The sequence below is a fragment of the Pinus tabuliformis genome, chromosome 9 (assembly GCF_031772625.1).
Source record: "Pinus tabuliformis cultivar Carrire ecotype Pingquan chromosome 9, CPIR1, whole genome shotgun sequence".
Taxonomy (NCBI): domain Eukaryota; kingdom Viridiplantae; phylum Streptophyta; class Pinopsida; order Pinales; family Pinaceae; genus Pinus; species Pinus tabuliformis.
This window is the reverse complement of record NC_142307.1, coordinates 1,438,037,255-1,438,049,423: the sequence shown is the minus strand read 5'-3', so window position 1 is coordinate 1,438,049,423 and position 12,169 is coordinate 1,438,037,255.

Sequence of the window (12,169 nt, the reverse complement as noted above, 5' to 3'; positions counted from 1 at the left end):
CAAATGATGGTGCAAAAATGGAAGCAAAGAATGACACAAAATAGGAAGCAAAAGAGAATGAAAAATAGATGCAAAAAATCACACAAAACTAGAAGCAAAACCTGTCATAAAATAAGATGCAAATCTTGGTTCAAAATTTGACGCAAAAAATGATGCATAGTTTGGTGTAAAAAATGATGCAAAATCTAGCGTGAAAAGGGATGCAAAATCAGGTGCAAAAAAGGACGCTTTAAAAATTGTACAATAGAGCCAGATTTAGCGCTAGGTTGCTCATCACAATTACAAAAAAAATGCACTAAAATCTTGTGCTAAATCTGGCGCAAATCGCTGGTTTTGTTGTAGTGAGAGATGTATAGAGGCATTAGAGATGATGTGCAACTAGTCTTATAAGCATGAGAGAGGTGGAAGGAGATCGATAGCTAACCTTATTGTATACTTGTAAATTAGTTTTTTCAAAGGCAAGGGAGGTTCAAGAATGAAATAATTGAAGAGACACTCCAAAGAGGAACAGAAGGGTATAGTTATGTGAAAGGTGTAAGATTGTCTAGATTAGTTGTTAAAGTGCCCAATTCATATGAATGGTTAAATCACACCTTTGTACCATGGGTTTTGAATGGTGGTATTATGGGTTTTAAGGCCCTAAATTAATATCTATTACATTCTTTATAGATTCAAAATAATAATACTTCAAATGCATGGTATAGATAACACCAAAAAAATTGATAAGAATAAGGCTTTGACACAAATTGAGTCCTTAAATAGAAATTTCCAAATTAGTTTAGCAGGTTGTAAACTTGCTAAATAATAAGATAAAAATAACATGAATCCAGATATATATAATACAACTAAATAACAAAGAAATCATTGGCTACATATCATACAACTAAATGCAAAAACAAGACCGGAGGGATATGAAGTCATTGTTGAGAGTTGACGGACACCTGTAAAAACTCAGGTCATCTGAAAAGTTGAGAAATAAACGATATACATATAAGGACAACCACCATAAACTACTTGTAGAGTTTTTTCTTCCCTTAGTGTCGTTTCGTACATGAATTGGATACATGTTTATGTTCCATGTGTGTAATGGCTCCTGAAAAAGATCAATGGTAAATCCAACTTCCATGGCTAAGAGGATATCATGTGTTAAGATAGGCATCATGTGCTTTTTGGGAATTTGTTTCATATTGATCATGACATATTGAATTATGACCTTATCATTGTTTTCATCGCATGGCTTGGTGTTCTCTATGATATGCATTGATGGTTTATGTAATGAGGCCACAAGTTCTCTGTAATGTCTGTAATGTGTGTTAATAGTTTATGTAATCTCCTTTCTAGTTTGGGATCAAGGAGGAGGTATATTGTGGATGAAAAATGTGTAGTAAGTCACGCTGCAAATGACTTTGCACAAACAGATCAAGGCACTGCGGAAAAACTCAGAAGTTGGAATGCATCGTAATTGATGGTGTTTCACAATGTTTGGTTTGTTGAGAAATTATTGTTCGTGAAGGGAATCAAGGCTATTTTTCAATTTTAATTTTTAATTAGTATTATATATATATATATATAATAATTTTGTAGGTTATGTGTGGAGTTTTTCCTTTTTCTAATTCTATTGGTGTAACTCCTCCTTCCTTATTCAGTTAGTGAGAAAATTTGTGAATTTCATGCTAGTTGTTTATTTGATAATAAGTTGGAATGGTCGTTGGGTAAGGGGTTTAAAATACATAGAGTCTGGGTTTTCTTTGGTGGAAAATGGAAGTGATAGGTTGTCGTTGGATCTTGTATAGGTGATAATTTTTTGGTTGTATGAGGTCACTAACTTGTAGGGATATCACTTTGTCGCTGGTAGCCTTTCCAAGGTGTAGTGGTATTGGGTGTGGTATGGAAGGTGGACGAATTGATGTATGGGCATAACATTGAGGGTTAATTTGTGCCTAAAATCTTACAGTGCTCATTTTTCTTTGGCGTCGTTCAGGAGGAGAATTTGGCCCTATATATATGAAACCAAGTTGGTAGAGAGGAGGTTATATTGTCACTGTGGGGAATGGGATTTTATTCCTAGATGGCACAAAAATAATTAGAATAAAGGGATATAAAACATGCGATTGGAAGCTAGTAGAGGAGGGTAAGTGAAAAAATTATCCACTAATGTGGGGTACTCTAAACCGAGCACCCCTTTGGTTAAACAACAATCCACGTACTGCACTATGTTATATATCTTACAGGTGGGGTGGTACAATATGAGTGAAACCTTAACCACAGAGTAGAGTTTTCAACTTCTTATCCAACTTATAAGGGTGTTAATGGAAATAATGAGATAAATTGGCTAGGAAGGGAGAGGAAAGACCTATAATGAGGAGAGAGGTCATAGGGGAAACTATTGATTACATAATAGAGTGGTAGGTTTTTTAGCTTAATAGAGGGAGGAAATCCTTATGTACATGTAGGAGGAGTTGACAAGAGGTAAAGGGGAGGCTTCATCTTGAAGAACCTCTCCCTTAGTCTTGGAAGTGTTAGTAGAATCATGACGTTGGATACCAGATATGGGAAACATATGAGGTAGATAAAATCGGTATTTTAAAGTTGTCGATTTGTATTGGTAGATGAAGTTCCTCTTGGGGAACACATTGTTGGATAGACAATATTCCATGAGGGATCTGATTCAAATATTGGACCCCATGCATGGACACATGAATCATTATGATTGGAGAATGGAAATTGTGAACCATAAGTTGGAAAGAATTGATAAGTATTATGATATTCCTCCAGTTGTTACAAGATCCTTAGCAGAACCAATGGATATTATCCCAGTGGCTGGTTCAGAATCAGAACCTCTTCCCTGATTCTATTATGTATCAATTTCATATCTTTATTTTTTCTATCAACTATGTGTATGGCCAAAAAAGGCCAATGTCCTAGTACATGATTTCACAATGTTTATGTTTTTACTATTCAAATATATTTGGTGTCCCTTCGAAGGGTACAATTTTGGTTATGATCTAGTCTCCCATGTGAGAGACTCGAAGGACTAATGGAATTTTTTGTGTACCTACCTAAAATTGCAGTTAGTGGAATTCAGCTTACAAAAAAATGCCATTGTTACGATTGATCTTGTGATGAATTTTGATTGCTAGATATTTTTCTTAAGGAATTTCCTCCAATAAGTTGTTATCATATATGAAAGTATGGTAAGTGATACTTTTAGTTTAATTATCACGATTTTAATTGTGTCGATACCAATAATCATACCCATCCCAAAGAAAAAGTCCTTGAGGATTCTTAGTTGCTTGCTAAGATCAAAATGGCTCCTTGCCTAAAGAAAAATATCATCAACATAAAAGTGAAGAGTTATGACAATATGAATGAGCATGGGACCAATGTAACTTTCATATTCCAAAGACTCATATAGCTCATTAATGTATATGCCTGTAACAGCCTCAGGTTCAAAATACATGTAATAAAGGCAATAAAGAAAAATAATATCCAAGATCATGGGACACATATTCCAAGCTGAATGTTGGGCAAAACACAGTGACAAGAATCACTTGTGATGAACTAATGGCTATGGAAATTGGAAAAGGAAATGCAAAAGGCTTTGAAAAGGCATGAGGCATTTATTAGCATTTTATTTAGGAAAATAATGGAAAATAGGAGAAAAGGAAGGTGAAACATGTGAGGAGAAAATTGAAGGAAAATAATGGAAAATTGAAGAAAATAGAGTGCTCAATGCTAAAAAGGCTTTTCAGGATTAGTTCACATCTCTTTTTAGTACAAACTTTTGTCAGTTTTAGCTTGGATCTCTCTGTCTATTCTATCTAACACTATTCCACACTTAGAGTTTTCTTGGATCACTCTTGGAGCATTGTGGCATATTTGGGATTTTGGAGCAAGAAAGAAAAGGGAAAGAAAGAAAGTGCAAGATGACATTAGGATAAACAATTACAATGGGTTTTGATTATAGGTACATAGTTGCATGTATTATTTAATTACTAATTTTGGAATTCATGGCATATGCATGTGGTTATTTGGTTATAATCTGTCATTAGCATGGAGAATTGTCTAGATTGACAATGATTTTTCCTAGCCTTGCCATTTCCTGGATAGCCATGGTGTCGAAGGTTTTCCCTTTTATTTTTTGGTTGGTGCTCATGTTCCTTATGGCTATGGGTTAAGTTATCAGTTCTTGGAGCCTTGGTTGGAAAAACACTATGAAAGCCCTGTAACAACTTGGGCTCAATTACTAGTCCTATAAGCCTTGGTTGGACACACTCTGGAGCCTTTGGTGGGTTGACTTACTAGTCCAGGAAGCCTTGGTTGGACAAACACTCTAGAGCTTGACAACAATTATGGGTTGAGTTACTAGTCCTTCAAGTTGGGATGGAACAAATTCTTTGTAGCCCTAGCAAACTTGGAAAAAGATCAATTTGGTGATGGTAAGTGATGTTCGACCGTGAGGTGGAATCACAAGTTGCGGGTTTGTTGACACTACAACAAAACCAGCGATTAGCATCCCTTTTTACTTTTTTTTTTGCATCTAGAGCCCATTTTTGGTGCTATTTGCATCCATTTATCAAATATGGTGCAAAACTTCACACAAAATTTGCATCAAGTTTTGCACCAAATCTTACACCAAGTATAGCACCAGGTATTGCAATAGGTTTTGCACCACGTTTTGCACCAAAATTTATGCCAAGTTTTGTGTCATCCTTTACACCAGGTTTTGTTCCAGGTTTTGCATCAAGTTTGGCACCTAATTTCATTTGACATACTTTTGCATCCTCATTTGCATCCACTTTTTGCACCTACACTTGCATCAACTTTTGCATCGACTTTTGCATCCTTTTTTAAATCATTTTTTGCATCCATTTTTTCATCCATTTGTGCATCCCTTTTGCGCCAAGTTTTACATCGAGTTTTGTGTCTAGTTTTGCATAAAGTTTTGCATCTACTTTTGTTGCATCCACTTTTCCCTCTTGTTTGGCATCCATATTTACATCCTCTTTTGCATCTATTATTGTACCCACTATTGCATCTAATATTTTTGTGCCACAATTAGTGCCTAGTTTGGCACCTCCTTTTGCACCCACTTTTGATTATAATTTTGCATCCACGTTTGCATACTCATTTGCGTCTAGGTTTTCATCAACTACTACATCTATTTTTGCATCCCTTTTTGTATCCAATTTTGGACTGGGATTTGCATCGGGTTTTGTGTCTTGTTTTGCATCTACTTTTGCATCGACTTCTATTGCATCCACTTTTGCACACAATTTTGCATCCACTGTTGCACCCATTTTAAATTTCACTTTTTGCATCCCTTTTTACATCTTCATTTGCATCATACTTTGATTCTTTTTTTGCATCTATCATTACATCCACTTTTGTTATGCCACAATTTGCACCATGTTTTGCACTCACTGTTGTATCCACGTTTGCTTCCAATGTTGCAACCATGTTCACATCCTCTTTTGCATCAAATATTGCATCTATTTTTGCATCCACTTTTATGTCAGGTTTATGCATTGGGTTTTGCATCTCGTTTTGTATCTACTTTTACATCTACTTACATTATATCCATTTTTTGCATCCAATTTTGTTTTGCCTGTTGCATCAATGTTTGCTTCCACTTTTACATCCATTTTTGCATCTTATTTTGCATATTTTTTGTCTATTGTTACATCCACTTTTGTTGCACCATATCTTGCGCCTACCATTGCAACCACATTTGCTTCCACGTTTGCATCCCCTATTGCATCCACTTTTGTTTCATCCATTTTTGCATATACTTTTGTTTCCGTTGTTGCATCCGCATTTGTTTCACCACAATTTGTGCCAAGTTTTACACCTACCATTGGACCCATGTTTGCTTCCACTTTTGCCTTCATGTTTGCATCCAAGTTTGCATTGACAACTGCATCTACTTTTGCATCCACTTTTGTGTCAGGTTTTTCATGTTGTTGTGCATCTACTTATGTTGTATCCACTTTTCATCCAATTTTACTTCTATTGTTGCCCCCATTTCTATGTTCGCTTTTGCATCCCTTTTCCAACACTCATCATATTTTCTGCATTGATGATATTCCTTATGGCATTGACAATTATGAACAATTGATGACAATGTCAATAATATTGACAATGAAGAAAATGAAGATGATGGCGATGACATGAATTGTGATTATGATGATAAAGACGATAGTGGTTACAATGACAATGATGATGATGGCAATGATTATGATGATGAGGATGCTAATGACGTTGGCGAATCTTCCCAATTTTAGATGTTGTCATTGTCATAATCATAAGCATTATCTTTGGTGTCATGATCATCATTTTCATCTAGGTCATCATCAAAAACAATAATGGCATGAATGATGATGATGCATTATTACAACAATGTCGATAGAAATTACATTAATGATGATGATGGGGATGATAAAAATGACAATGACGATGATAATGGTGGTGATGATGATCATCATCGATCATCTGTCAAAAATAGAGTTGTTATTTCTCTTACGTATATCAATGTGTCCTAAAAAACCCTTTTCTAGCACTGATCACATTTTTTGGGTTGATGATATTTCTTACAACATCTACAATTATGAAGAATTGCAAACAATGTCCATAATGATGATGATGATGGCATGAATGGTGATTATGATGATAATGTAATGATGGAAATAACAATGACAAGGATGATGGTGATGATGATGACAATGATTATGATAATGAGAATGACCTTACAATCTTATGGATTCGTGAACAATTACTAGTTTCAATACCATCTTCTGGATACGTATTGCTATCATACTTTTAAAATTTTATGTCTCTCTTGAGGTATCTTACTATAATGGTGTTGTCAACACTAGAAAGATATCTTGTTGTAATGGTGGTTCTAATGTTAGCACTAGCAAAGTTTTTGTTAAATTTTGGTTAAAAAAATTCGATTTATGCAATTATTTTGACAATCTATGTAAAAAAGTAAATAACATCCAATTATTTTGACTGTAGTCCCATTGATTATCATGAATTCACCAGTCTGAAGACCATCTTCTACATACATATTATTATTAAACTTTTTGCATTATATCCCTCTTATATCTTGTGGTAATGGCAATATTAGCACTAGAAAAATATCTTGTTGTAATGGTGATGTTAGTATTAGCACTAAAAAAATCACTAAATTTTGGTAAAAAAAGTTTATCATTTATTTATTTTTAATTTGGGAAATTTTTGTTTTTATATTTTTTGTTTTTAATTCTATTTTTATGAAGTAATATTTTTTTTGGTTGAATTTTGGTAGTAACTAGTTTTTGGTCTAATCATATGTATTAACCATGTTCTTTATGCTACAAGTATAATTGTTGGGACAAAATTGCTCTTTCAAATAAGTTGCAAAAAGCATATAAATGGAATAATAGCGATGACAACTATTTTCATTGTCCAATTGTTCAGTATATCATGTATGAAAATATTCAACATTTTTATAAACAATGGATTAGAGGTGAGTCTGTAATTGTACATAATGTTTGGATGATACATAAAAACAAAGTTTGTTTCATTGATGTGGTTAGGATCTACTTTGGATACGAAACCCTAGGTTTGGAAGTATGCAAATAATGAATTTGGTTTACCTTTGATAACAAATGAAATTTTATTTCTTTTTCCTCGTAAAACAAAGGAAGATATGGCAATAATTCTCGTTAGAAAACTACTTCTTGTTGAAGGTTTATAATTGGTTGCAAAAGTTCAACAACTAGGTATAGAAGTTTTTAGTTGCTATTAAGGAAACAATGTGATTATAGGTTTTAGCAGACATAGATCATTCTTGGTATTTGATTCACTTTGACGATGGCCTCTTCTGACTAATATATGAGATTGTGAATTTGTTGATATTTTTTAGATTACCAAGTAGATATAGTTGTTTATAGGAATTTTGTAAAACCTGAAGTATTGACAAATGGTTTTTCATTGTTAAGCAAATTTAAGTCAAATTGGGTTGCAAAACTTAAGGAGAAAGCAAAAACAATTGTTAGTAGTCGTGAATTGATATAGTCATTAAATAATTCCCAACCATTTTCTTTGTGCTACAAGTCTAATTTTCAAGACAAAATTAATAATTTTGTTGAGTTACAAAGAGCATATAAGTAGAATAATATCAACCGTACTGGAAACTATTTGTAGTGTCCATTAACTATTCAGTATATCATGCGTGAAAATATTTAACATTTTAAAAAACAATGAAAATGACAAGTGAACTTGTAAATATACAGAATGCTTGGATGATACATCCAAGACAAAGTTGCATTCATCAATGTGTTCAAGATCTACCTTGGAATAGAAACCATATGTTTTGGAAGTGTGCAAAAAAATAATTTGATCTACCTTTAAAGATAGTCTAGTATGGTAACCTTTTATGACCAATGATTTTTTTTTTTTCTCATCATCATCATATACATATATATATTAGAAACCAAGGAAGATATGATGATAATCGTCATGAAAAATGACCTATGATAGTGGTGGCGATGGTGAATATGATGACGATGACAATGGCAATGAGGATGATGATTAAATGATGATACCGATGACAACAATACAATGATAGGGACCCTATGCCATTAGGGATTCCCTATATGGGGAAAATATTACCTGCGTGTGGGAAAGTTATTATTGATCACAAAAATGAATAAACTCAGTAGAAAATTTGAATCACCTTCATTACCCATCCAAATATCCTTAATAATTCGAATTTTTATTGTAGTGTAGTTTAATATATTTGTGTTAATTAATTCCATAAATTCAACTTAACAAGTTATATTTGTGTGTTAAGCTATATTTGTCTATATTCACAATATGTGACAATTTATACACACATAAATTATTTTCATTTTGTCTCAGTCATAACTTCATATTATTTCTAACCATTTTCAACTAATAGATGAAACTAACCATAGTAACTCTTATCTAACTAACTGAGCTTGTTATTTCCAACCAACAAACCATATTAACTAACATACATTTTAATGACATTATTTGCATCAAGTAATGAGTATACCTATAAGAATATTCAAAACACCAATTTAGATTATGAGTTCTAAACATGGTAATTAAATGACTATTACAACCAAATAACAATGAATCATTTCAAAATGGGACATAATAATTGTCCTTATTTAAACATGAATGACATACCCTGTAAATTATCTAGAAGTCTTCATTTATGTTATCATCTGCATCTATGTCTTCCAATGCTTCCTTGTCAATGTTCATATGTTCTTGCAAGAAATTAATATTACTCTTCCTAAACCATTATGCTAAAGTCATATTGTGATCATCCTCATCTTCACCTTCGTCATATTCTGTATCAATAAAAGTTGTTTCGTCATCAAAAATATCAGTGTTACCAGATCTATTAATTTGATCTTCATATTGTATATCATTAATATTGCCTTCTTCTATAAGATCATTTGCCTTTGGAAATTGTTGGTTGTCATGGTGAATTGCCTCATCTAATTTATCATTTTGTGAAAATACACCTCTAGCCCTGCTTGTCCATACTGCTAAAGGAATGTTGTCACCATCATCTAGTTCACAGTCCTCTAGTTGAACATCATCATTGATGCCAATTTGTTCTATGTTCCCCGATTCTTGAACTATATTTGGTTGGTCATCATTACTTTTCTCTGTATTGATTGAGGCATCTTCGAATATATGCCTTAATCTTGGATCATAATGAATGACAAATATCCATTTTGGATCCAAAATATCTTCATAGAAAAAAACCTGCATGTGAAGAAGATAAATATATTAGATCTCCAGTGGTATCAAATTTTATTATCAATGAGAATGTATATATCCACAATAAAAAATGAATTACAAAATTACATACAACCGTTATTTCTTATATTTCTTATATTGTTTTAGTGAAAAAATACCTGCTCACAATGAATTGGTAGAACATAGGGCTCCTTATCCAGTGGTAGGTATTTTGATGAATCTATAGAAAACAATCCACTATGGATATCATGTCTCCGTGTCCTGTCAAATGCTTCATACCATTTACATTTAAAAATACTACATTTGAAAGAGTGGTAATCTAACTCAATAATTTCTTGTATTTTTCCAACGTATTGAAGATTCCCTTCAATAACATTTTTATCTTTTGAACTTGCTCGACTTGATTGCTTGAAATCAACCATGACCCCACAATCGAAGGATCGTCTTTTTGCATCTACTCTTTCTACACGATAATGATGACCGTATGCCCACATTGCAGGATACTTCCTCACCTGTGACAAGCCATTTACTTGAGTGAAATTAAATATGATTGTGCATAGTTAAATAGTTAACAATGTGATTAATGTATTCAAGCAACATTTTGTAATAATTCAAAATTTACCTTTTTTTCACATCCTCTGCACATGTTGATCTCATCTTCTATTATGTTTGCATCTATTCCTTCCTCATCTATTTGGTTTTGAATTTGTTTAGAAACCCATTCTATTGTGCATTCTTTTCCCCATTGACCGGAAATATTAGTGGGAAGTGGGGTATTCCTTGGGTTTGATATCTTAAATTGTTTCCTTGCTTCTAACACTTCTTTCCTTTTTATATCATACATATCAATCCATTTATTCATGAATTCCATTTGATAGAGGACAAATTTGTTGAGCACAACACTTTCATCAACACCTATTAAAAATCAACATGTATAATTCAAACTTAAAATATTATTCTTTCAATTCGGGAAGCCCAAAATGATATAGTAAATGATTCTAAAATAACTATAATAATGAATATTTTACATACCAATTACTTCTTGAACACCATTAGTTTGAGGCTTTTCTCCATCTATAATATCAGATGCACGTTCTTGATCCCAAAATTGTGCACCATCTTCAAAATCTTTACCAAGGAATTCACATAGGAAGAAAAATGCTTCATTTAGTACATACCCTTCAGCCATGCAACCCTCTGGATGTGCCTTCTGTCGGACATATCTTTTTAGGGTTTTCATGTATCTCTCAAAGAAAAACATCCATCTTGTTGAAATGATACCTGCCATTTCAATGTCATCAACTAGATGTATAAGTAAATGGACCTGTAGGTCCATGAAACTTGTAGGGAGCTCCTTTTCAAATACACATACAATTTTTGTGATTTCTTTCTTCCATCTCGGCACTTCAGACTCATGGATCTCTTTAGAGGTCACCCACCTAATTAGATATTGTCATTAAGTTAGTATGAATTTTTAGTGACATTTAGAATGAGATATAATATATCATTGTATCATATAGAGGAACATTTCATACCATGTAAAACCTTGTAAATATCAAGTGACCACATACCTCGTAAAGGCTGACAATCGACATATGGCATTCCTTAAGTCAGTTGTAAGGCATGAATCCCCTCTTATTGCTAGTGGCATGATATGCTATCAAACCAAATTATTATAGTTCATTAGTATTGATTTATCATAATATATCAAAATAAGTTTTAGTAAGTAAATGATAAGAATAACAATTAATTGATGTTAATACCTTCATAAAATTGTGATAATCATGTGTTTTGAATCCTGTGATATGTCCCTCTACTGTAAAAGCTTTATTCAATGATGATCCATATCCAGTGGGTGTTCTTATTGAACGAATCACATTTTTTAGTTGATCTAACTCTTTCCTTTTTAGTATCCATGGAGCTTCTGCATATGATTCATTTTCCTTACTTGACCACAAATGTCTTCTATCAAATTTGGTACGTGAAAGAGCAATATCCCTCCTTGATGACAAAGTGTCTTTATCTTTGCTAGATATATGTCGAAAAATAGAATCAGGGACATTTTTGAAAACATGCATAGGATCTATTAAATGAGATATTAGTAGATCCTTCCAGTAAGGGAGATCATAAAATGTGGATTTCCTTTTCATTCCTTTTGGCATTTCAACCATAACTTGTTCTGGTTCCTCAATTGAATGATCATGACGAAAAACATGGTTCCAAGCTTTTGATTCAGCATCTCCATACATTTTAAGCCAATCAGCTGGACCCATAACCTTGGGAGGAGGTTTATTTTCAATTTTTCCATCAAATTGATTCTTTAGGCGGCTTCTGAACTTATGGTCAGGTTGTAGAAAAACCCTATTGTTTGCATATATAACTT